This window comes from Microcebus murinus, chromosome X (genome assembly GCF_040939455.1).
Source record: "Microcebus murinus isolate Inina chromosome X, M.murinus_Inina_mat1.0, whole genome shotgun sequence".
NCBI lineage: Eukaryota > Metazoa > Chordata > Mammalia > Primates > Cheirogaleidae > Microcebus > Microcebus murinus.
In genome coordinates this window covers 46,296,924-46,319,350 of record NC_134136.1, presented here as the reverse complement: position 1 = coordinate 46,319,350, position 22,427 = coordinate 46,296,924, and the positions used below count along the sequence as shown (strand labels likewise).

The 22,427-nt window shown below is 43.7% G+C and overlaps 1 long non-coding RNA gene and 1 pseudogene across 2 annotated transcripts; both read left to right on the top strand.

Moving 5' to 3' along the window:
* The first annotated feature begins 2,865 nt into the window (after window positions 1–2,865).
* On the top strand, window positions 2,866–4,475 carry LOC105857167 (uncharacterized). Its single transcript, XR_001147522.2, has one exon. It is a non-coding gene; the product is annotated as an uncharacterized LOC105857167 (long non-coding RNA).
* LOC142865823 (protein tyrosine phosphatase type IVA 1 pseudogene) lies at window positions 3,467–4,475 on the top strand (annotated as a pseudogene). Its single transcript, XR_012915925.1, has one exon. The product of XR_012915925.1 is annotated as a protein tyrosine phosphatase type IVA 1 pseudogene (transcript).
* Window positions 4,476–22,427: the final 17,952 nt, after the last annotated feature.

The following is a 22,427-nucleotide window of genomic DNA, read 5'->3' as shown; positions in this document are numbered from 1 at the left end:
ATGAACCACAAATGTGGTTGCCCCCCGCCTGCTCTGAGCTCAAATGTGAATCTCACATCTCTTTGCTGCTGAGCACTCTGGAACTGCTCAAATTCTATTGAATTTCCGGTGGGGGAGGCCAAACCGCAGCACCCACCCTAGATGCCTAGAGTAAGTTTCCATTGTGTCCACTTAGATCCTTTCCTGACTGCATTTCCAGTTCTGGTTTGTGGCGGTGCTTGGAGAGCCTTTGGCATCACCAATTTTCATTTGCTCTGCTAGGGGACTTGATTTCCCTCCCTCTCTGTGTTTGGAGTTGACACACTTTGCCCTGCTCTCTTTGTGAACATTCTTCGAGCTTATCTTTTCTGGGCCAGGGCTGGGCTAGCCCAGTAGGAACCTCATCCTGGTGCAGGAGATGGCATGGGCATGGTATGCTGGGGCAAATATGAGGTCACAAATGTCAGGTTACAAAGCCCTAGAGCATTAGGTGTGAGAGTAGACCCAAAACAGAGGAGATGAGCTCTCCCAGAGGAAGCAAGGGTATGATGAGCTAGGTGGAGTTTTAGGCCAAACTCCTGCCTGGGAGTAGACTAGCCTACAATAGACCCTAGTCCATAGGCTTCCGGGATAAGCTTCCAGGAGTCCCTCAAGCCCTTGAAATTAAATGTGTTTTGTGCATATGTGGACAGATGGGCATTTTTCTGGGAGAAGATTCATTGATTTCACCCAATTTTCAGAGGAGCTCATGAAGAAAGAATGGTTAGGAATCACTGGTCTAGTTCTCAAAATGTAGATGGTATCAGAGCACATGGTAAATGCACAAGCTTATCATCAGATTGCCTGGGGTTATGTCCTGGCTTTGTCACGTACTGGCTGTGATCTCAGGCAAGTCACTTTAACTGTTTGTGCCTCCATGTCCTCATTTATAAAATGAGGATAATAAAAGTACCTGTTATAGGTTTCTTCAAAGGAAAAAATGAGGTAATGGGCACAAAGCCTTTAGTATGGAACATGGTAAGATAGATATTATCATCAGAGATTCTGGAACATGGTAAGATAGATATTATCATCAGAGATTCTGGAACATGGTAGAGTAGGTATTAATATTATCATTGGAGATTCAGAAGATCACCAAGATCACTGGTACTTTTTGCGTGCATGTGTACCGTGAAAGTTGTCAGAAACACAATGGAGTTACTTGTGTTTACAAAAAAAAAAACAACCCTGACAAATAAGAGCCAGGGAAGGCTATGAAGAGAGGGTTCTCATGCTTGTATGCCTGATAACAAAGCTATCACAAAAGACTTTGCAAAAACCACAACCTTGCACAACAGCCATTGCAACTTTACACAAAAAAGCACTTATGCAAGGACATCTGCCCAGCAACTGCTTGTATGACCTCAGACTGATGTCACCTTTGTTATTGATCTTTGTAGCCAAGGATAATTATTTCAAAATAATTATGTAATCCTCATCATTTTTTCTTTAAAAACATTTGTCTTTTATCTCTCTGACTGTGCACATAGTTTACTATGGCACGTGTATTCCCATTGCAATGCCCTACTCCCACATAAACATCATTTTCTCTTAGAGAACCTCTCTCTGTTATTTAGGTTAACTCTGTGTGTGTGTGTGTGTGTGTGTGTGTGTGTGCACATGCGCTCATGCGCTTGTGTGTGTGTCTTTATTTCTGAGATTAGAAGGTATGAGATGGGAAACAGTAGTTGGATCTCCTGGAATTAGTGCCTGGTGCTCTGGCAGGCTGGTGGGAACCCACTGTAAGATTATACTTGTTGGAAACAATCCACCCCTGGAAGCTGTGAGTATCCCCATTTCTCCTGTAAAGTTGGGCTGGAAACAGCACTGACTCCACTGTATCTTGTGCGATTTTAGGGTACAGTGAGGTAATGCCTTCTAAAGGGCTTCCCTGTAGGTCTTCCATCCTCTGTGTCCCAACATTTCTACAATTAGAGTTGCTAGTAGCTCGGGCAACAAAGCCTCTATTGAAATGTATGTTCATTGGCAAATCTGAGCAGGGAAGCAGTGTAAGGCTCCATCACAAATGTTGACTTTATTCTTGAATTGGACATTTCATTTTTTTTCCCTAAGAGCCATATTGCCACTGCCAGTTATGAAAATTGTTGCTACTTGCCCTTAGTTACTTATGAATGACAAGCTGGTTTTGTGAGCAAGGCATAGTTGGTCGCCTAGCCCACACTGTAAGTCCATTGAATCCTTTATAATTGCTCCCCTCGTGTGGGGACCCTTTCTTCTCAGAACAGCAGGGCATTGTTTTTGAATGATCATCCATATAATTCCTGTATGGATTTTAAAAGCCTATGTACTTGGGCAGTGCACTTGTCTATTGTCACTCTAGTACCTGGTGTGCTACCTGTTCTATGTTTCATCATTATAGCAGCGTTTTTTTCCTTTGTAGCTTCCTAAATTAGTTTCCTTTTGTCATTTTCTACATTTTGTATTTGCCTACTAATTAGATTTAACCCTGACTTCTGTAATTTGTTATTTATCTGCTTGTAGACAAGTGTTTACCTTCTTCATTGTCAAGCCTGAAATAGGTTTAATCGGTTGATAATATTTTAATATCCAGAGAGTTTTGATGGCCATTAGCAAGATTGTTGTCATTAGCATCAGCAACTAGTTTCGTAGCAAAAATAATTGTATGCTGAAGTCCTTCAACTTAGGTCTTGTTCAGGAAATAGTTTAGGTAAAGAGTTTGGGAATTTAGGAACACGGTCTCATAAAATGTTCTCTGAATAATATAGACGTTTCCTGGTACAAACTAACTAAATCAGAGGGAGGGAGGACAGATCCAAGTGACCAAGGATGAGGGAGCCTTGAAATATGAACACTGAGTCTGCTAAAATGGTTTGCTCTTGGAGACTGGTGCCTGCATCGCTGCCCAGCGACGACCACCGCCGCCCCCTGCCCTGCAGCTGCCACCACCGCCGCCGCCTGTGTCGCCGCCGCCTCGGGACTGGCTGTACGATTAGGCCACAATCTTCAATGAGTAAACATATTCCTCAGTTCTGTGGTGTTCTTGGTCACACATTTATGGAGTTTCTGAAGGGCAGTGGAGATTACTGCCAGGCACAGCACGACCTCTATGCAGACAAGTGAACTGTAGAAATTCATTACTACTCCACCAAGAAGCCTCCGTAAGAGTGGTTAACCTGGACACAGAAGTGTTGAATTGAAATCCGCAGAGCATTTTTACAAGAGTTCTGACCTGGATGGGGTAAACCTCAGTGCACTTTTCTGTTGCCTCAGTATTACTGGATTGAAGAATTGCTGCTTCTTGTTAGGAGGTTCATTTCATTTACCATTACTTCCAACTTCATACTCAAAGCACTGAGAATTTCAAGTGGAGTATATTGAAGTAGACTTCAGTTTCTTTGCATCATTTCTGTATTCAATTTTTTAAATTCTTTCATAACCCTATTGAGTGTTTTTTAACTAAATTAACATGGCTCGAATGAACTGCCCAACTCCTGTAGAAGTCACATACAAGAACATGAGATTTCTTATTACACACAATCCAACCAATGCGACCTTAAATAAATTTATAGAGGAACTTAAGAAATACGGAGTTACCACAATAGTAAGAGTATGTGAAGCAACTTATGACACTACTCTTGTGGAGAAAGAAGGCATCCATGTTCTTGACTGGCCTTTTGATGATGGTACACCACCGTCTAACCAGATTGTTGATGACTGGTTAAGTCTTGTAAAAATCAAGTTTCGTGAAGAACCTGGTTGTTGTATTGCTGTTCATTGTGTTGCAGGCCTTGGGAGAGCTCCAGTGCTTGTTGCTCTCGCATTAATCGAAGGTGGAATGAAATACGAAGATGCAGGACAATTCATAAGACAAAAGTGGCATGGAGCTTTTAGCAGCAAGCAACTTTTGTATTTGGAGCAGTATCGTCCTAAGATGCGGCTGCGCTTCAAAGACTCCAGTGGTCGTAGAAACAACTGTTGCATTCAATAAAACTGGGGTGCCTAATGTTACTGCCTTGGAAGGAAAATTTGACACAGGACCTAATATGTCATATATATTAGCCAACATGTTGGCTTGGTGAATAAGTCTAATGAAGCTTCCATAAGAGTATTGTAAAGCGGTTTTACCAGGCCACAACTTTAACAGAATTGCAACTTATGTGTCTGGGTTACGGTTAGCCTTTTTGGACACTTAGCAAAAGATTCTTGCTGTTCAGCATTTAAGATGTGCTTATCATTTGCACCAATTGACCTTTCCTGAAATCATGCGGTATTGAATTATGTCTTGTTTAAATCTATTCCCATGCCAGAATCTTATCAATATATAAGAAATTTAGAAAGATTAGGTGCCAAAATACCCAGCACAATACTTGTATGTTTTTAGTATCATACAGAACTAAAATCCCAGGAACTATGAACACTCTAGACCTTATATGGTTTATCCATTTCAGACATTGAAAGTAGGGCCTACATGGTTATTTGTCTGCTCACTTTGTTTACATCTCCCACATTTATACCAGTATACCATCAGGTTTGCTTAACCATTGATTTTTTTTTATTCTTTTTACCAAGTCTTTCAGTGATTATTTAATGTCTTTCTGTAAATCTCATTTTGTGCTGTTATGAAAAACCTCCATTTTAAAAATCAACATTGTACAGAAGCACATGTCTTTAATGTCTTCAGACGAAAACGCCTTACAGTTAATTTAATGTTTGCACTCTGAGGTGCAACTTAACAGGGAGGGCCTGAAAAAAGAATGGGAGGGAGCTATTCAATATTTTTAGCAAAATGTTGCCTTTGTCTTGTGCAGAACATGTAGAAATATGCTCTTTAATTTAGTAAATATTTTTTAAAAGGTAGAGATGCTTTGTTAATTGTAGCTAAAACAATTCTTAATCATAAAATTTCTGAAATTCTTGTAATTTTTTTCCATACTTATCAGAAGTTGTTTATCAACTTATTTTTGTTTGAAGTGTGATTTTTTTTTTCTGTTCCCAACCTCTCTTGCAAAAAAAAAAAGAAGTGGGTTTCTGCTAATGAATTGAGCAGACATCTAATATTTTATATGCCTTTTGAGCTATGTAACTTAATATTTGGATACTTGATAATTTGTTTTATTATGTAATTGATAAAATGGTGATGTGTATTAATGTTAGTTCAACCATATATTTATACTGTCTGGGAATGTGTGGTTATAGTTCTGTGGAGAAATAATTTGTCAGTGTTCACCAGCTTGTAAAAACTTAGAGTGAGAGCTTAAACATCTAAATAAATAATGAAATGCAAAAAAAAAAAATGGTTTGCTCTTTAGTTTCAACTAAGACCTCAACACTGCTTGGCAGTCCTATTTTGTGTGTCCCTGGTCAGCACCTCTTCAGTGTCCTGAAGCAGCCATTCCGCAGCCCTTTTACTCTCCTCCAACTCCAAACCCCACCTAGCCCTCTTTTCAACAGAAAGACTTTTTTCCGTTTTCACAGCAAAATCAGGCCAACAATGTGAACTCCTTTAGCCTCGCAAGTACTGGCCCACAGGTTCAACTCAAATGCAATAGCGCCCTCTTGCTTTCTGTAGTGAACACTGTAATGTGCTTCCCCCATATCCCTTCAGAGCTGAAGGGCTCAGTGCTTACAGCACAGTCTGACTGTCAGACCCCTTTGGGGACTCTCTCAGCTAAAAGAGCCACTTTGCCCTGCCTGTTTCCCAGGGCAGCCTGCATCCAATGAATGACTGATGCGGGGATATAAAGTCCCGGCCCCCGTGTTCCAACTTTTAACTTCCTTCAGAGCTTCTCACGGGGCAGGCTGAGGCCTTCGTTGAACCTGCATTGCAGCCCAACATCTCCTTCCTCCAATCCTGCTTTCATTCCTTCCTTTCCACACGGGGTGATCCCAAGAGCGCTCCCTAATAAGCCTCCTGCATGCTGATCTCCATCTTAGAGTCTGCTTCTCGGAGAACCCAACCTATGACACCCTCTCCCCTTCCCCCAACTCCCTCCTCCTGCCCCAAGCTGGCACCCACCTCCCTGTGCTCAGGTCCAGACTCTCTCACCTCCCCTTGGGCTTTTCTCTATCACTTATCTCCTCTCTTTCCTGCAGCTTGAATTTCTCCCTCTCCCTCCGTCTCTTCTCAGCATGTAAATTTGAATAAATACCTTCAACAAAAATCCCTTTTGACACAGAGCCCCCTTCTAGCTTATGCTGTTTCCTCCCCTTCACAGTGTAAGCTTCTGGAACCAGCCCATTGGTCTGGCTTCTGTATCTGTCACTGCTGAAGTGACTCACCTCTTTTCTCAGCCCTGTCTTGTTTGACCTCTCTGGTGCATCTGGCTCTGGTGGCTGTCCCTTCCTCCCTTCTGCTCTAGGCCACTTAGTTCTTTCCCACTTTCATTATATTTTTAAATGCCTGTGGTCTCCAGGGCTCCATTCTCAGCCCTCTTTTCTTCTTATTCATCATCTCACTCATGACCGTGGCTTCAACCACCCCCTGTACACCGAAGATGCTCAAATTCATACCTCCAGCTCAGACCTCTGCTGCTGAGCGAAGTGCTTTTACATCCGAGCGACTACTAGACATCCCCACCTCTGTACCCCACAGCTATCTCGAAGCCAACAATGGCTCTCATCTTCATGCCCCGCCCCTCCTGGATCTTCCATTTGTTCCCAGTGTTAGGGAATGCCACCACCATGTACCCACTTACTCAAGCCAGAAAACACACGCCCTCTCTCTCTCTCATCACCTACTTCCCAACAACCACAACATTCTGTCGACTCAACTTATTTAGGGGTTCTCAGATGGCTCCTTTACACCCTCCCTGACAATACCCTAGTTTGGGCTTTGAGCCTATACAACTCAAATGACTGCAACAGCCTCCTCAGCAGTTGCCCTGCCTCGACACCATGCCCTTCCCTCTGCTGCCAGAGCAGTGTTTCTTAAAAGGAATTTGGCTCATGGCACTGCTCTGTTCAAAATGCCTCAGTAGTCCCCTGTTGCCTTTAAAATGAAGTAAAAACTCCTTCAATTAGCACCTCTCTCATTGGGCTCTGACCTACCTGACTTTGTCTCCCTTGCCCCATCTGGCATATTCTAGAACAGTTGGGCTATTTGAAGAGCTTTGAACATGCTTCATTCTCCCATGTCGCAGGGCCTCCTTTGTACATGTCCTTCCCTCTGGAGAGCTGCAGTGTATTAATAACTCCCTGGTTACTCTTCCCTTCCCCACCCCTCACTTAATCTTCAAGTGTCTCAACAAACTTTCCTGACCCTCTGAGGCTGACTTAGGTCCTCACTTTCTCTCCTTTTTATAGACGTCTATTGGACCTCTTGCACCCTACCCAGTGCCTCTCTTTCTATGTCTTTCTTTCTACCAGACTGATTTCTCAAGCCAACAATCCCACCCTGTGATCCCATACCTGACACGGGGTTGGGCACTTGGTTGCTGCTCATTGAGTGCTTGTCGGAAGAATGAGTCAGTGAGGCACGAGTGAGGAGCAGCAGGATGAAAGGAAACGAGCAGCTTGAGGGGAGCCAGAAGGCAGATGCCCCTGTGTCACAATTTTGCTCTGCTAGACACTGTCTTTGATCTCTAACAGACCCAGATTATCCCCAAATGCAATCTGCTCTGATCTCTTAACTTCTCTGCATTAGGAGCACAAATGAACCAGAGCTTGTGGTGCTCTGCCTTGTGGCCAGGGCCATCAGGTGAGACCCTTGCCCAACTGCACAGTGACCATTCTGTGTCTATGGACACTGTGAGTCTCTAAGAGGCAGGGCCACCCACCCGAACCCTTTGTTGGCTGATTTAGATAGAAAGAGGGGAAAGAGAGCCCTGACAGTGGTCACCACTTCTTCTGCAACTGCTTTTATATTAATAATGCAGCTGCATCTGCTGCCCTCAGTGCTGCAGAAGGAGTCCAGGGATCCTGAGGTGTTTATACTCTTAGCCTCTGGGGTAGCTGGGCCCAGCCTGGGGCAGCTCTCATCACAAGAAGCCTCTTCCTTTTTATCCCAGTGTGCTAGACAAATATTTTCTCTGTGTGTGCTGTGACCTGAAAAAGGTTGATTAGCACAGTTGAATATCTAATAATTCTGGTTAGGAACCAAGAATTTTGTGAGCACCCACCTGGGGCCTGGCATCTTCAATTAACCCACACATCCCCCCGAATTAAAGCCTTCTCTTATGTTTTAAAGTAGGGCCAAGGCCGGGTGTGGTGGCTCACACTTGTAATCCTAGCACTCTGGGAGGCCGAGGTGGGCCGATGGCTCAAGGTTAGGAGTTCCAGACCAGCCTGAGCAAATTTGAGACTCCCATGTCTACTAAAAAAAATAGAAAGAAATTAATTTGCAATCTAAAAATATACATAGAAAACAATTAGCTGGGCATAATGACACATGCCTGTAGTCCCAGCTACTTGGGAGGCTGAGACAGGAGGATCGCTTGAGCCCAGGAGTTTGAGGTTGCTGTGAGCTAGGCTGACGCCATGGCACTCTAGCCTGGGCAACACAGTGAGACTCTGTCTCAAAAAATAAATAAATAAAAAAATGAAGTAGGGCCACAGTCTTTTTTTTTTATCACCGTTTTACAGGTGAGAAAACCAAGGCGCAGCAAGATCAAGAGACTGACACACTGCAAGCCTTGTCAGAGACAAATGAAACCTAGTGGGAGTAAGTGGCTGAGGCCCGAGCCCTCTGAGACTGTCGCTGCAGTGCATTAGCACTGTGCCCACAAGAGGTCAGTAGGTTCCACAGGAGCAAAGCTGGGGAGAGGGAGGCCGCATGATGGAAGGTGGAGCCATCGTCTGTAATGGCAGCCCTACTTTCTGGCTGCGCAGCAGTTCCAGAGAAGGAAATCCCTCTACCGCCAGGACTTCTGGGAAACGCCTCCTCCAGTGGCTTACCAGCCCTGTGGTTGGCCAGGGGAGTGCTTATCCCAGAAAGGCTGTGAAAGTTCCCAGGGGCAGCCACCTTATCACACTGCAATCCTCAGGTATGAAGAACCACATGTGAAGGCAGTGCCTGTAGACGGGTGGCTGGCATGCTTGCCCTCTGTCTGCAAAGCTGCAGCCATTTCCATGTGAATAACCAAAACACAAAATATCACAGGGCTGCGTCTGTTAGGCCAAACCTTCCTGGATGAGGGAGTCTGAGGGTGGGGGAGATTTGAAGAGCCATAGATATAGCATCTCCAGGATTTTTTGTTTTTTTGAGACAGAGTCTCACTCTGTTGCCCGGGCTAGAGTGAGTGCTGTGGCATCAGCCTAGCTCACAGCAACCTCAAACTCCTGGGCTCAAGCGATCCTGCTGCCTCAGCCTCCCGAGTAGCTGGGACTACAGGCATGCACCACCATGCCCGGCTAATTTTTTTCTATATATTTTTAGTTGGCAAATTAGTTTCTTTCTATTTTTAGTAGAGGCGGGTCTTGCTCTTGCTCAGGCTGGTTTCAAACTCCTGACCTTGAGCGATCCTCCCGCCTTGGCTTCCCAGAGTGCTAGGATTACAGGCATGAGCCACTGCGCCCGGCCCTAGCATCTCCAGGATTAAGACTCAGACAGCCCTAAGTTTGAATTCTGACTCTTCCTCTTATTAATTATGACCTCTAGTAAGTGACTTAACTTCCCTAAGCTTCAGTCTCCTAATTCGTAGAATGGGGAATAATAATGCTCACTTTTCAGATTATTCTAAGATTTGTTCACTCATTCATCTGAAAAATAGCGGAGTGCCCATCCTACACCTGATCCTGGGTTCAGGGGATATAGTAGATTCAATGCCTGGCACATAGTATGTGCTGAGTAAATGATAACTTCTCTTTGGAGGTCAGGCCATGAATTTGGACTCAACACAGCAGGCAGTTGGAAACCTCTGAGCAGGGGAGGTGGAGGAGGAAAACAGTATGAGGAGGCTCCATCCTTACCTGCAGCGTGGAGGCGGGATTGAAAAATGCCATCCTATCCTTGTTATAGGGTTGTTCTGAACATCATAGAATCCAGGAAGGGCAAGAGGCCTAGTGCTAACAACTCATCAGGAGTTGAGCCCACATTGCAGTTGGGGACAGGACTGCTCCTAAAATCCTAGGCTCTGTAGTCTGCCTCTCTCCTGTGAAGATGCAAATGTATGGAGGGGCTGAGAAGAAGCCTTCTGTCTGCTTTCTGGAAGCTGAGGGCCCTTCATTTTGCTGATCGCATTGCCTGTCTTTGGGCAGTGACTTTAGGATGTGGTAAGAAGGCGGGTGTGGGTGTGCATATGCAGCAGTGAGAACTCAAGCCAGGACACTGGAAGAACTTGAGGACACAAGAGCATAAAAATGGCACCCTGTACCCGAGCCCCTGATTCTTCTGACTCAGACAACGGCATCATGGGATGCAAAGACCTCAACATCATCCTTGAGTCCTTTAGTAAACTATCAGCCATGAATTTATCCAAAGCTTTCGGAAGCTACAGTATTTCTTTTCAGCCTGCCTAACCAATTAGGATGTTTTCCACACATTTTTGCTTCCTCTGAAAGAGAAATTCTTTCATACTAAAAACACACTTCAGGCTGGTCCGATGGTAGTGGGTTATCAGAACTTATTTACATTAGTGTCACTAAAGTTGGTATTCAACCCCCCACTGCTAAATTTGACTGGCTTTAAAAAAAAATAAAATAAAATAAAAAAAAAATAAAATAAAAACACACTTCTTAGCCAGGCATGGTGGCTCACGCCTGTAATCCTAGCACTCTGGGAGGCCAAGGTGGGAGGATTGCTCGAGGCCGGGAGTTGAAACCAGCCTGAGCAAGAGCAAGACCCTGTCTCTACTAAAAATAGAAAGAAATTAATTGGCCAACTAAAAATATATAGAAAAAAATTAACTGGGCATGGTGGTGCATGCTTGTAGAACCAGGTACTCGGGAGGCTGAGGCAGGAGGATTGCTTGAGCCCAGGAGTTGAGGTTGCTGTGAGCCAGACTGATCCACGGCACCCTAGCCAGGACAACACAGTGAGGCTCTGTCTCAAAAACAATAACAAAAACAAAAACACCACACACACACACACACACACTTCTCCCAAACATCAAGGGATGCCCTTCTGATGTATCAGAATTCCCTCCCCCCTCCTCTCAGATGACAGGTGTCAGTGTTAGCAGTACACCACCCAACACCAGCAAAGCTGGAGGGACCCGAGGACATCTTCTAGAGTAGCCCTCTTTTTGTAATTTTCTACATAAGCAAACTCAGGATGAGAGGCAAAGTGACTTTTCCAAGGTCTCACAGCTACTAAGGTAGATAGAACTGGAAATTCTCACAGGTTTCTAGTCAGGGAGACCAGTCTATGCTTTTCCCCCAAGCCAATGGCTTCCCATTTTGGTTGTATTTTTTTGGACTTCCCTCATTGCCTTTACTCTCCCTATACCCTCCCTCGATTTCTTTTAACTCTGTCCATACAGGTACATACAGGTAGAGTTGGCAGCTAGAACAAAGTGCTTTGTCAGACCCAGGGATAGGAGGTGGAGGCACCAAGCTAGCCTAGGCCTCCTTCTAGAGAACCAGCCAGGTTTCAGTTAGACAAAGTAGACCTTCCTGTCAGGCACCAACGAGATGTGCTGGAGCTGGGGTCCTTTCAGAGCTGGAGTAAGAGGGAGGCAAGGAACCTGTGAAAGGCAATTTCTAGGCTAAGGAGTTCAGGCCTGGCTGTCCAGTCAGGATCAGCTCCTGGTGGCATTAGAGGAAATTAGACCAAAGTCAGTTGACATAGAAGAGCCATTCATTTTTTTTTTTTTTTTTTTTTAGAAAAAGCGATTGAGCTCCTCCTCTATTCCAAGTGCTGACTAGGCACCAAGGATGCCACTATGAATCAGAGAGGCAAAGTCCCTACTTTCATGGAGTTTATGGCCTAGTGAGATCAAAAAAATATTTTTATTTATTTGCTTTTTTAAAAAAAAACACATGGATGTTTTCTAGTCACATGCATGTCCTCTATCAGGTTTTGGTCAGTGGGAGAGTACCTCTGGGACCTTTGAACTTCATGCTTCTGGTACCAAAGTCATTGTGAACCTTGGGTTTTACCAGTGGTGTGTTGGTAAATGTTTAACAACCGGCTCTCTGGGGGAAAGCTCTGTGTGTGTGTATGTGTGTGTGTGTGTGTGTGTACATAAGTTAATTATAAGTTCTACTGATCTGTGTAGTACACAAATTATCCACAATAATAAAATATATAGTATTATTTATTGTAAATTCCATACAGCCATCTGATTCTCACAGAATGCTTTCATTGATTTTTGCCCAACTCTCGTATCTATGGTTGCAACTGAATGAACAAGTGTAGTTCTGACATAAATGTTGGCTGATATTTTCATTTATGTGAAACAATGAAGATGTCAGAACTTCATTTGCCAACAATGTGAGTGATTTCTTTGCTAAATGGGTTAGGTTAATGATTTTCAAACACTGGAAGACGATTTCCTCATTTTTTGGTATTATTCACAATGTAACAGCCATAGTTACGACACACCTTTGAGCTTAATCTGCATTATTAACATTTTTTCTATCACTTTCTTAGATCTAGATAGTCAAATAAATCAAGCCCTGATTTATAAGCATTTGCTGATTTCTGAGCTGTGAATACTCCCACGATGGCTGATTTCAAGCTGCCAACTTCAATGTGATGTTGGGAAGAGATGCGATTGCACACCATTATACACTGTTTCAACTATTCAGATGCCATAGATGTAAATAACCCCAAGAGCACATGTAATAGTAAAATATAGTAAAATGATTAGGAAGTAGAGTTTTGGGGCATTTATTACCTCAGTTTTTCATAGAATTTATTTAGTTGTAATTTTATGTATTTTTAAATGATAGTTGTGTTTAACAACTGGCTCACATAATTTCTGAACATGTAGCTGCTTCTGGTTCTAATGGGCCAGAAGGAGCCAGCTCTAGCACACCCCGGGGCCCAGCTAGATTTCCAGGCTCTGAATGACACCCAGCCCTACTCCTGCTCCACTTTGCCATTCATCCATGACTCCTCAGCCCGCCACTTGGATGGGAACTCCTGGATTCTAAAGCAAACCCCAGCTGGCACCAAAGCCTCACTGCCACCTTGAACAAGGGCTATGAGGACAGATTGACAACAATGGCTTTTCCACAGGTGGGTGGCCTCTTTCTTCCCAGGAAGGGGTGAAAAAGAGCCAGGAACACTTGCAATGATTCTAGAAGGCATGTCTGGCATGCACGCAAACCTAAGGGGAAGAAAAAGGTGAAGGAGTGAGTGCAGAGGAGCTCTGGCTCAGCCCTCTCTCTGCTTGGCCCTGCCCCTGGCTGGGCTGTAATTGATTGTTGAAGGCTTTCCAGAAAGGCTGGTGATGCTGGAGACTGTAGATTCTAGGTGGTGAGGGGTGCCAGCTCTTCACTTCTGGCTCCAGGATGTCACCCAGAGCCCTGGAAGGTACTCCTGACAGTGATCCAATGTTTGCCCTTGGAGTCTACACTTTGGGCCCCATTTCCTTTTCGGCAGAAGTGGGTGGTGGTGGGACTTTTGGTCTGTGGCTGGGCTTGCTGACTGGCTCAGTCTCCTTTGGAATCTGACTCTCCCTGGTAGAAAGCTGGCCCAGCATTTTGAGCCATCCTCGGCATGCAGGCTGTGTATGAACTCTGTCCCCTTCCAGGCCACATGCACTTGTGTCTTTCCCTCAGGTAACCCCTGAGCACTTACTTATCAGGCCCAACTGTTCTGATGTAGTTGGGACCGTGTTGCAATGCACTGCCCTGATGTCATGGCATGAATGAGTGTTCTGCGTTTGCACCCAGGCTGGCAGCTCTCCAAGGGCACAGTCCCCAGCCTCACCCCACCCAGCACTCAGCACAAAGACCAGCCCTCAGTGACTGACTGAATGAATCAATGAGTACAAGCCTGGCTGACATTCAAGATTTCTTCCTGGTGAAACAGAAGCGCAGTGTGGAGTCCTATGTGGGAGCTCTCATCTTGACATCTTGTACAAAGAGTGTCCTTTATTATTGCTAACACTGAAGGGGAGGGGAGGTTTACTCACCACCCCCACGCACATGCACACACGCGCACACACGCTTTTACTGGCCAGATGCTCTGTAACCAGGAAGTTCAGATGCCAGTTGTATTTCTCCCAACCTATGAGAAAAGTCATCTCTGTCCCCCACCCCCCACGCACACCGCAACACCCCATGCCTGCTGAGGCTGGCAGAAGTGCTCACTGGGAGTGGTTTGCTCTTGGCATCAACCTGAGAACATCCTGTGCGGCTGAGAGGGCGGTGCTGCCCTCCCGCTAATACGGGGGATGGGAATTGACCGAGGTGAGGACACAGACACTAAGGGCTCAATGCACTCGGGAAGGGGAGGGTCCAAACCTCAACAGAATTACAAATGCTCTGCTCCCTGCCAAGTCCCCCGCCCCCGCACGGCACACGCACCAGCATTCTCACACATCCTCCGGCACATCCCTTCTGCCAACAGCATTCACAGGGGGTTGGAAAACAGGGGAGGCCTGCTATGAAGTTCGAGGAAAGGCATGACTCTGAAGTTTCAGTAGTAAAACGTCTCTGGGACCACAATTACTATTGTCCCTATGGTCATGGATAATGATTATTAAGGAGGCATCGTAAAGCCACTGTACAGGAACTCTCCATGCATATCTCCAAGGATGACATCCACCACACCTTCCTTTGTCAACATGTCCTGGGCTGAATGACCCTGTGAGTGCACCCAGCTGGTGTTCGTGTGTGTGTGTGTGCATGTGTGTGTGTGTGTGTATGTGTGTGTGTGCACAAATATTGATACTCTCTATTTCCAGGCCAGACTTTGCTCCTGTGCTGCAGACACCTCTCCCCCAATCCAAGGGCGTCCTGGACAGCCCCACTGGGATGTCCCACAGGCAACTGAAACTTATTATCCCCAACAAAACGTATCCATTCCTTCCCCCTCAAACCCATGGTTTGTCCTGCTTGATGATCCCTTTCTCAACAAATGGCACTGCCACTCACCTACCTGGCCAAGCGGGAAATCTGGGCATGCCCTCGTCTCACACCTCCATAGGTCCAGACACCAAGTCAGGCCTGTTCTGTCCCTCACATTTTTGCTTCATCGACCTAGTTCTGCATGCGTGGTCACTATGTTAGGTCAGGCCGCCATCTTCTTCAAGTGCAGCAACAGCAGCCTCTTGATGAGCTTCCTTGCCTCTAGTGCCCCCATCATCCCTACTCCACCCCCAATCCATTTTCAACCCTGTTGACAAACCAGCCCCAAATGATGTGCCCAGGGAAATAGGAAGAAGGCCTGCCTGACAAGTATGTCTTTCTCCCCATGTTGTAGGTGCCTGAAGTTCCCCCTTATTTTGGCGAATTCTGGGGACATGTTCTGCCATATTAGCTAGCTCACAACCCCAGCTTATCTGATTTACCCTACTGGGATTGAATTTTCCTTGGCAGAAAGGAAGGAATATGGAGTGAGAAACAAGTTTTGACACCAATGAGGAAGGCAGGGAAGGCCCAGAGCAGGGTAATGTGCATGTCCACAGGGCCAGAGGGGATTTGGGGAAGTGGTTTTCAGAAAAGGGATGGGCTGGGTCCTGAATGGGCCACCCAGGAGGAAACACTGCCTGTGGAAGGCAGCACCCTGAGGGAGGAAGAGGTCTCAGCCTGTCGGCTCCTGCCTGACTGCAACTGCACCTCCTCCTGGAGTCTCTGCGGTGGAGCCCGTTTTACAGGGCAGTGTTATTAATAAGATCTCCCAGAATGTGCTTGGGGCTTCCTTCCAGGATAGAAGGAGAAACTGGGGAGAGGAAATCTGGGGATATGGCTGGAGAAGTGGCTTGCATTCTCCCACCCAAGACCTCTGACCTGAAAAGGTGACAGGGCCACACATTTCTTCTCTGGCTGGATGGGTCCTGAGCCCCCTCAGAGCCTGAAGGAGGCTTTCCCCCTCATTTGGTAAGGCTTTGCAAAACTCAGCTCTTTCTTCCCAACCCACATCCTCTAGGCCAGCTGGAGAGACAGCCTCTATAGCTACAGTCCCCCAGCCCCGCCACAATCCTGCAAGGTGAAGCGAGGTTGAAGGTCGAGCCTTCTTGTGGCTGCCTCTGTCATCTCTGGAACACTACCCCAATCAGTCCTTCAGGATGCTGACACCACTGGACTTCTTGGGCAGAGCCCACCGTGCCTCATTCATCTTTGTATCTGTAGTGTAAATTGTCCCCCAGTGCTCAGAAAATGACCACTTTGCATCACTCCGCTCAGCCTGCAACATGCTCATCTTTCCTCCATCCTTGTGCTTCCTCCAAGGCCATCCCCTTTCCCTGCACCCTTTTGAGAATACACCTTTCACCGCCCTAAAGTCCACATTCTGCCCATGCTGCATAGATTTCTTCAAGACCTGGCTGCTGGCTTCATTTCTCACCACTCCCCTCCAGCCCCTCAATCTTTTGTATGGCCCTATGTCTGGCCTTATTTTGACAACTTTTTATTTAGAAATAATTTCAAATTTACAAAATGTGCAAAAATAAAAATAGTATAAAGGCCAGGTGTGGTGGCTCACGCCTGTAATCCTAGCACTCTGGGAGGCTGAGGGGGGCGGATTGCTCGAGGTCAGGAGTTCCAAACCAGCCTGAGCAAGAGTGAGACCCAGTCTCTACTAAAAATAGAAAGAAATTAATTGGCCAACTAAAAATATATAGAAAAAATTAGCTGGGGCCAGGCGCAGTGGCTCACGCCTGTAATCCTAGCACTCTGTGAGGCCGAAGCGGAAGGATTGCTCGAGGTCAGGAGTTCCAAACCAGCCTGAACAAGAGCGAGACCCCGTCTCTACTATAAATAGAAAGAAATTAATTGGCCAACTAATATATAGAGAAAAAATTAGCTGGGCATATTGGCACATGCCCATAGTCCCAGCTACTCGGGAGGCTGGGGCAGTAGTATCTCTTGAACCCAGGAGATTGAGGTTGCTGTGAGCTAGGCTAACACCATGGCACTCACTCTAGCCTGGGCAACAAAGTGAGACTCAGTCTCAAAAAAAAATGAAAAAAGAAAAAAATAGCCAGTCATGGTGGCGCATGCCCATAGTCCCAGCTACTCGGGAGGCTGAGGCAGAAGGATCGCTTGAGACCAGGAGTTTGACGTTGCTGTGAGCTAGGCTGATGCCATGGCACTCTAGCCTAAGCAACAGAGTGAGACTCTGTCTCAAAAAAAAAAAAAAATAGTATAAGCAACACTTGTGTACTCTTTACCCAGATTCACCTAGTATTAACATTTTATCCCATTTCCTTTATCATTTGAGATCTCTCTCTCACTCTCTGCATATACATTTTAGAGATAATATAGATATACACACATAATATATACACATTATGTATATGCATTTTATATACACACACTATATACATACACAGGTACACATACATACACACATACACATATTATGTGTATACTTTTTATATGTATACTACACACGCATTTTTTTTTCTGAACCATTTGAGAGTAAGTTGTATGCATCATGGTCCTTTACCTCTACAGTTCAGTGTGTATTCCCTAAGAATAAAGATATCCTCTTACCTAGCCATAATACAGCCCCCAAATACATAAATCTAACACCATTACACTACTTTACTGTCCCTATTGTAATTTTGTCAGTTGACACAATCATGTCCATTTATTTATTTTAGAGACAGAGTCTTGCTCTGTTGCCCAGGCTGGAGTGCAGTGGTGCCATCTTAGCTCACTGCAGCCTCAAACTCCTGGGCTCAAGCAGCAATCATGTCCTTTAAGAACATTTTCTTCCCTTCAGTACAGGAGCTAGTCTAGGGTCAGATATTGCATTTAGTTGTTTTTACTATTTAGCTTTCTTTAATCTGGAGCATTCCCACAGCATTTTCTTTTTGTCTTTTATGATTTCAATATTTTTGAAGAATATAGTTCCCCCTCCTGCTAGCATTTTTGAACAGAATGTTCTTCATGCTGTGTTTGCCTGATGTTTCCTTACGATTAGATTGGGGATATGCATCTCCGGTGGCACGTGTCTCCGGTGGCACACTGCGTAGATAATATGGTGTCTTCTCTGTAGGCACTTGATATGCAGCTGTGTTTCATCAGTGATGTTAATTTCGATCACCAATTAAAAGTGGTGATCAAATTTTTCTACTTTTCTTCTTTCCCTCCCTTGCACATAATAGGCAGTCCGTGGGAGACACTTTAAAGCCATGCAAATATCCTGCTTCTCATTAAAATCCCTCCTAGATCTCGCATCCATTGAAAATTCTTGTCTCATATAATCTTTTTCTGAAACAACAATGGCAGGGCCGGGCGCGGTGGCTCAGGCCTGTAATCCTAGCTCTCTGGGAGGCCGAGGCGGGCGGATCGTTTGCGCTCCGGAGTTCAAAACCAGCCTGAGCAAGAGCAAGACCCCATATCTACTATAAATAGAAAGACATTAATTGGCCAACTAATATATATAGAAAAAATTAGCTGGGCATGGTGGCACATGCCTGTAGTCCCAGCTGCTTGGGAGGCTGAGGCAGGAGGATTGCTTGAGCCCAGGAGATTGAGGTTGCTGTGAGCTAGGCTGACGCCACAGCACTCACTCTAGCCTGGGCAACAAAGTGAGACTCTGTCTCAAAAAAAATAAAAGTAAATAAATAAATAAAACAAGAATGGCTATTTATTTAGAACAAGGAAATACATCAAAACAAATCGCAACATGAAAAAACTGACGTAGATCACAAACATCTCAAAAATCTACACATGTAAGATTTTTATCAATTGACTGCCTGATACACCTCTATGTTTTTCCAATTTCTTGCTGTCCTTTATTCTTTTGAAGCCTCTTCATGTGATAATGATTTGTTAACCATTTTCTACAGAAAGAATAGCAAGATGGTTTAGTAAGTATTTCCTTTAGCATAATCTGTATTGGAAAGGTTAGTTGTGTGGTAAGTTAGTTTCATTCTTAGGAGGTAAGTTAGTTTCATTCACTTCTGGGAATCTTTCTTTATCTGCAGCCATTGTAGTTTACTTATATTAGCCCTACTGAGCCCACCTGTCCGGCAGGAGTAAATGCATGTCATAAGGGACTCATTCATTATTCCTAGGGATTTAATATGTGTATCCCAGGTAAAGTTCTGAGCTTCCTTAGTAGATGTCTATATGTGTTTCTTTGCCATGTCCTCCATGTGTACTTCAGTCTCTCAGAGGTTTTAGGGTCTCCCAGAAGGAAAGAGATTTCATAAAAGCCTTTCATGTTAAGTTCAAAGTTACCATAAAAATCATTCAGTCCAGGATATTTTAAATTTCAGTCATCTAAGATCCACCCTCCCAATTTTGCCATTTCCATATACCACTTTTTTTTTTTTTTTGAGACAGAGTCTCACTTTGTTGCCCAGGCTAGAGTGAGTGCCGTGGTGTCAGCCTAGCTCACAGCAACCTCAAACTCCTGGGCTCAAGCAATCCTGCTGCCTCAGCCTCCGGAGTAGCTGGGACTACAGGCATGTGCCACCATGCCCGGCTAATTTTTTCTATATATATTAGTTGGCCAATTAATTTCTTTCTATTTATAGTAGAGACGGGGGTCTTGCTCTTGCTCAGGCTGGTTTCAAACTCCAGACCTCGAGCAATCTGCCCACCTCGGCCTCCCAGAGAGCTAGGATTACAGGCGTGAGCCACCGCGCCCGGCCCCATATACCACTTTTGCTGTTATTCCCTTACCATTTATTATCTGATTGTTTACTCTGTTGAAAAAGTGAAAGTACTTTAATCTGGCTTACCACAATTCTATTCATAAAATTGCATGTTTGAATTGCAACTTATATATTTTTTTCTGATGCACATTAAAATACATTTAGAACTAAAAAAAAGAAAATATAAAAAGCCCCTCTGGGTCCAGCTACAACTGCCTCATGTCTTGAGTGCTATTGCAGTAGATGCTGAAACAAAATAAGTTACAGGGCTGGAGAAGACTTTTATTGGGGGAGTTAATGATATAGGAATAAGAAATCTCGGTGATGAAAACTCCATGGAGATCTTGTTATTTTCAAAGGCCAAAGTAATTATTTTTATTAAAGTGAAGTAGTGAAAATAGCTACAAATTGTTTGTTTTCTTTTTTTCTCTAGAATTTTTTAAAACAGGAATGATGTTGCTCATTAGAATATAGCAATGATTAGTGCACTTAAAAGCCATTTTAATCAAGTGAAAAAAAAGGAGTAAAATTGAATAATAAATAACGTGAGTGAGGGAGCCAGGCCCAGGGTTAATGGAATACAGAAAAAAAAATCTTGTTTTGGTCACTTCCTCTATGATTTTATAAAAACTTTACCTCTCATTTCCCTAATCAATCTCTACTCACGGAAGCAACCACCCAATACTTCATGCACTATCCTACCTACATAGCTTTTTGCACATTGTTGGGTCTTTTTTTTTTTTTTTGAGACAGAATCTCACTCTGTTGCCCAGGCAACCTCAAAGTCCTGGGCTGAGGCGATTCTCCTGCCTCAGCCTCCTAGGTAGCTGGGACTACAGGCACGAACCACGGTGCCCAGCTAATTTTTTCTATTTTAGTTATTTGGCTAATTTTTTTTCTTTCTTTCTTTTCTTTTCTTTTTTTTTTTTTTTTGAGACAAAGGCTCATTTTGTTGCCCAGGCTAGAGCTATGGCATCAGCTTAGCTCACAGCAACCTCAAACTCCTAGGCTCAAGCAATCCTACTGCCTCAGCCTCCCGAGTAGCTGGGACTGGAGGCACACACCACCATGCCTGGCTAATTTTTTCTATATGTGTTTAGTTGGCCAATTAATTTCTTTCTATTTTTAGTAGAGACAGGGTCTCACTCTTGCTCAGGCTGGTTTTGAACTCCTGACCTTGAGTGATCCTCCCGCCTCAAGCCTCCCAGAGTGCTAGGATTACAGGTGTGAGCCACCTCACCGGCCTAAAATGCCTATCTTGATAAGGTTTGCATTGAATCTGAATTGTATAGTATGGTCATTTTAACAATATTAATTCTTCCAATCCATGAGCGTGGAATGTCTTTCGATTTGTTTTTGTCTTCTTCAATTTCTTTCATCAGTGTTTTATAGTTTTCATTGTAGTTTTATAGTTTTCATCTTTCACCTCTTTGGTTAAATTTATTTCTAGGTTATTTTTTGTAGCTATTATAAATGGAATTGCTTTCTTGATTTCTTTTTCAGCTAGCTCATTATTGGTGTATAGAAATGCTACCGATTTTTGTATATTGATTTTGTATACTGCAGTTTCGCTAAATTTGTTTTTCAATTCTAAGAGTTTTTTGCTGGTGTCTTTAGATTTTTTGATATATAAGATCATGTTGTCTGCAACCAGGGACAATTTGACTTCTTCTTTTCCAATTTGGATGACTTTCTTTCTTTCTTTCTTTTTTTTTTCTCTTGCTTATTTGCCCTGGCTAGGATTTCCAGCAGTATATTGAATAGAAGTGGCAAAAATGGGCATGCTTGTCTTATTCCTGATCTTAGAGGAAAAGATTTCAGCTATTCACCATTGAGCATGATGTTTGCTGTGGGTTTGTCATATATGGCCTTTATTGTGTTGAAGTACATTGCTTCTCTACCAAATTTGTTGAGAGTTTATTGGCCTATAGTTTTCTTTTTTTGTTGTGTCCTTGCTTAGTTTTGGAATCAGGGTAATGTTGGCTTTGTAGAATGAGTTAGGAAACATTCCCTTCCTTCAATTTTTTTGAAAATAATTGGTGTTAGTTCTTCTTCATAAGTTTGGTAGAATTCAACAGTGAAGCCATCCTGTCTTGTGCTTTTCTTTGTTGAGAGACTTTTTATAATATTATTGATTCAATTTCATTACTTATTATTGGTTTGCTCAAGTTTCCTATTTCTTCCTGGTTCAGTCTTGGTAGATGATATGTGTCCAGGAATTTATCCATTTCCTCTAGGTTTTCTAATTTGTTAGCATATAATATTCATAATAGTCTCTAATGATCCTTTGTATTTCTGTAGTATTATTTGTAATGTCTCCTTTGTCATTTTTCATTTTATTTATTTCTCACTGTTTTCTTAGCTTAACTAATGGTTTATCAATTTTGTTATCTTTTTTACAAAACAACTTTTCATTTTGTTTGTATTGTTGTTTTAGTCTCTATTTCATTTATTTCTACTCTGATCTTTATTATTTATTTCCTTCTACTAATTTTGGATTTGGTTTATTCTTGCTTTTCTAGTTTTCTGATGTGAATCATTAGGTTGTTTATTTGAAATCTTTCTACTTTTTTTGATGTAGGTGTTTATTACTGTAAATGTCACTTTTAGTACTGCTCTTGCTATATCCCATAGGTCTTGATATGTTGTGTTTGATCTGATCTTTACAATGTTATTTGCAAAATGATGCGTTTCCAACCCCCATGCTCCCTCCATCCACATTTGCCAGTTGGACCTTGCACTCTAGTCGTTTTGAACCACTTT